Source organism: Oratosquilla oratoria, chromosome 32, assembly GCF_046742065.1.
Source record: "Oratosquilla oratoria isolate Oo_2021 chromosome 32, ASM4674206v1, whole genome shotgun sequence".
Taxonomy (NCBI): Eukaryota; Metazoa; Arthropoda; class Malacostraca; order Stomatopoda; family Squillidae; genus Oratosquilla; species Oratosquilla oratoria.
In genome coordinates, this window is record NC_134808.1 from 35,869,767 (window position 1) to 35,874,766 (window position 5,000).

Genomic DNA, 5,000 nt, shown 5'->3' on the forward strand with positions numbered 1-5,000 from the left:
ATTAGTGTTATCATATTTAATTGTATAAATGTCTTCATTGTTACATGAGCCACAATGTGATGTTCACATTCGCCACCAACTATGGCAACTCGGAGAGGTGGTGAGGTACACCCCATGTATAAAATGCCCACAGCCCGTTTGTACACATATTCCTTTGAAAAAGCATACCTGCGAAACTAGTCAGGAATAAACTCAAGACTAAGACTCCTGTGTTTCCTATTCCGCTTACATCAACCTGTCAGAATGTCTCAACATATATATATATATATATATATATATATATATATATGTATATATATATGCATAAATATAGATGTTATGAAATATCTGTTGGTCTATTCATTCCCTGGCCTCTGTTATCTGATAACATTCAGAGAAGCATAGTTAAGGAGATGAGCGAAGATACTGTCAGTACCACTATTGACTTTGACCTTCAAGAACGATGTACGACAGTTTGGGTAAACGATAGACCACTTCACTCAGTTAAGTAGCGTTTCGGAGATAGTGCGACTTTATTTTCCCTTCATTCATCGTGTGGAAGTGGTGAAATTATCTTTAGTTAACTGGAATACATTCTTTGTACCTGACGGGTAAACTTATTTTTTGTATAGAATGCCCATGTTACAAGTATATATTTGCAGGTATATATATATGTATATATATATATATATATATATATATTTATATATATATATATATATATATATGTATACATATATACATATACATATACATATAGATATACATATTCATACACACACACACACACACATATATATATATATATATAAATGTATGTATATATATATATAGATATGTATGTATTTATACATATATATTTATATATATATGTATATATACATATATATATATATATATATATATATATATATATATGTTCATATATACAATTATATATATATATATATATTCATATATACAATTATATATATATATAAATATATATATATATATATATATATATATATATATATACATATATATATATATATATATATATATATATATATATATATATATATACGAGAATTTTACTGCCTTAATGTTTCAACCCATAGGGTCTTGATCACAAAGCTTTGTGATCAAGACCCTAAGGGTCGAAACGTTAAGGCAGTAAAATTCATCCATTTTTCCTCGTATACTTCCTCCGCCTTCAGTTACATTTGTCAGTTTAAATTCATTATATATATATATATATATATATATATATATATATATATATATATACATATTTTTTTATATATGTATATATATAAATGTATATATATATATATATTTGTATATATATATATACATATTTTTTTATATATGTATATATATAAATGTATATATATATATATATATTTGTATATATATATATATATATATATATATATATATATATATATATATATATTAGGGTGTGACACTTACCCCAACTTTTTCCTACAGTGCTGTTCAAAATTTTGGTGTTGTAAATTGACTAAAGATATACCTAGTTCAAATGTTTAGAGATTCCTACATATTTGAGGTAGCACCAGCAATTTAAAGGATTAGGGATTTTACGCATTTGGTAAGTCGCCTATTGGTAGTTTATATAACTACTTTCGTAAGGGATATTAACACAGACAATTTGGCTTCCTTGAATTTATTAATACAAACATAAATTAAAAAAAATTCAAGGTATACATTATGACAATTTATCAAAGCCACATTCACTTAGTCCTCAATAGCAGGAAACTATGATTTTTCTTCAGAACCAGATGATCTTTTACGCTGATTCGCAACACAGCGTGTGTAATTTTCAACTATTTGAAGAACTTCTTGAAAACGCCTCTCATCCCTAGCAACATTGAGAAAGTCATGATATAGCTTTTGACCTCGCTCTGCTGCCTCATTGAAAACTTGAAACTTGTTCACAATCCGAGCTATGTTTACATAATCGTCATGATCTGTCCATTCACTAGCTGGTTTATAGAGAAACTGACAAAGCATGCCTACAATACTAAAAATCCGGCTTGAATCAGGTCTAACTAGGTCTACCAAGTTAACGTTACTTTCTGGGACAGGGGGAAGATATGGCTTACCATAGCCACCATGATCAAGTCCCACTCTCTTTGTAACTTCAGTACGTTCATGACAGAGAAGGGCCTTTCTCATCTCTTCTTTTGTCTTGTCTTGCATTTGTGACGAGAACAAAGCCAATGGAACCAACCCTTCGGTCAGGTACTAAGTGTGTCTACTGAGTGCCACCCGTGCATTATGAACTAGTATAGCGTCATGTGGGGCAAATTCAGCCAAGGTTTCTACTAGATGCAAATCATTCAGTGGAGCAGAGGTAGAAACATGGGGCATAAACTGCGACTGTGAAGACAGCAAAACGTTCTAACTTGCTGATTTGAGTTTCAGTTGCAATCTCGGCTCTAGGACACTGCTCTTGAATCATAACTGACAAAATAATGATCTTAAGGGTATAGAGCAACTTGGCCATCCACCTTGCTTTATGGAGTGCACTGGGCCTGACCATTGTGAACTTCACAGGCTCAGGCCCTTAGGCACAAACAACAGGCAAAGCTCTAACAACTCCTTGTAGTCACCCCGAGCAAATAGTTTGGATAGAGTTTTACGGAAGAAATTGGCCATCTCCTGCTGGCGCTCCTCAAACACTCCATGCATTTTGGGGTGGTAGTATTCATTTTTGGCGTTGTAGCCTACCAATTTGGAGAAGTGGTTCTTTAATCTAGAAATAAATGAGAGCAATTATAGAATGTTTAATAATTTGAATAGTTTTTTGCCTATCATTTCCGAATTTATTCACGTGATAATTTGAATGAGTATCTTTGCTAGGTTGTCATACATTCAACCTAGTACACTCAAGGTTTCTGTTTCTATTGTAAAGAATGAAGGCTCACCTCTTGAACCTGAAGAGCCTTCCACTTTGAGACAATCCCAACAAGCACTTAGGATGACTTCACCTACATGCCTTCGACAAGCGAACCAGAAAAGTGCTCGCCCTAATTCCTTTTGCAGAGAGACGCAGGCACCAGCTTTCTGTTCTGAAGGTGTACGAGAATAGTATCTAATCAAATAATTCCAATTCTAGAAAAGTCTCTTATAATTTTGTATGGTTGCTTATATATATAATTCATACTCATGATGTTGATATTTACACAGCAGTTTCTGATGGGTTACCTGTATTTGGTGGAGTTATGTTAAAAATCAACCCCACAACATTCTCTTCACACTTCCAATCCATCAAAAGTTGCTTTGTTGCTGTTGATATCACATCTCCTTTGTGTGGGGTACCTTTATGGTTTGAATGTGGAACAGGGGGGACTCCAAGAAGCTTTGCACTACTGTCACCAGACACAAGAATAGGCAGGCGATCATCAGTGCTTTTAGAATCAAGTGTATCCATTAATTTTCCATCCCTATGAACTAGTACTTTGTCTGATGGGTGCCAATCATCCTTGATTTTCAAGCTTAATTCTGATATAATCGAAGCTTGGTATCCCCGGGTTTTTCTTGCATTTAAATTTAATTTTGATGTATCTCCGCCACATGCAGACACAAAGGAATATATTATTGGACTCAACTGGATTGGTGATATATCATTTCTAACACTTCATGCAAAAAATATTGAAATCCCTTCTTTCACTATTCTCCTGTGTTTTCTTTTTGGCTCAGCAGTGATGAATTTATCTTTGTTATTATCTTCATAAGTACTAATAAGAGAATAGTTATCAGCCACAACATTCTCTTCATAATCACAACTTTCTTGATCTTGCCGCACCTTTTCTCGAATCTGTCTCTCCTGTCGTTTCTTAATGCTTCTGGCTAGTACCTTGTTCACACCAGAGTAGGTAGCTGTTCTGTCTGTCAGCATGCTTTTCATGAATAGTATGTCATGATCGATTGCGTCTTGTTCGGCTTGAGTTTTTCCCTTCTATGCAGCTGCCATATCTTTCAACACGTTATTCCTGTAAAACTTAATTGTTTTTTTCTAGTTCTGATTTAAACTTGATCATAACAGGATTGTCTGCCTATCATCTATCCACATTCTTTTTCATAAGTATCATAAAAACTTTGTAATAGTAAGTTTTAATCACTCGATCAATGTTATTCCTCCCAGAATTGGTTGAAACCCCTGCTCTCTGGTAGTGCGAAAGCACATTGTCAATGGTGGTAGATAAAGCTTGATCCCAATGTATATCTCGAAGGTTTGCTAGAAGACATAGTAGAACCTGCCTATTCGATGGAAGTTTACTGCCCTTTATATCCTTTTCTTCATCTTGAATAATGGAACCCCTGCTCTCTGGTAGTGCAAAAGCACATTGTCAATGGTGGCAAGATTAGAATATGCAGCGACGACGTGGTCAGCAAGTACAAAAAATGTATAACAAAACCTGAAAGAATACAAAGAGCAATTACAAAATTGGCACCAACACTCTCAGAACTATCATATGAAGAGAGACTAGCAAAACTTTAGCTACAGACATTAAAGCAAAGAAGAGAGAGAGGAGATCTGATAACTATTTATAGAATCATGAAAGGCATAGAAACTTTTGATAGAGAGGATCTGATAAAATGGGATAGTAGAAATAAAAGACACGGAAAGAAAATAAAGAAAGAGTTGTAGAAGAGATCTGAAAAAGAACAGTTTTCCCCACAGAGTAATAAATACATGGAACAAGTATTTAAAAACAGTCTAGATAAAATGAGATATGAAGACGGGACACACGAGTTTAGCTCCCCTTCCCGTAAAATAGAACTAGGTAAATACACACATACACACACACACACACACACACACACACACACACACACACACACACACACACACACACACTCACACACACACACACACACACACACACACACACACACACACACACACACACACACACACACACACACACACACACACACACACACACACACACACACACACACACACACACACACACACACACACACACACACACACACACACACACACA

General features: G+C 34.5%; 1 protein-coding gene across 2 annotated transcripts in view; it reads left to right on the forward strand.

The window, feature by feature from the left end:
* Positions 1–492: 492 nt before the first annotated feature.
* The window catches only part of LOC143017432 (perlucin-like protein), an 18,773-nt gene continuing 14,265 nt past the window's right edge, over positions 493–5,000 (forward strand). Inside the window, exon 1 of one of the 2 annotated variants that reach the window (XM_076172166.1) lies at positions 493–590. The gene's annotated coding sequence lies outside the window, so the exon portion shown is untranslated. The remainder of the gene's footprint in view (positions 591–5,000) is intronic. The other variant, XM_076172167.1, reaches the window with a different exon arrangement.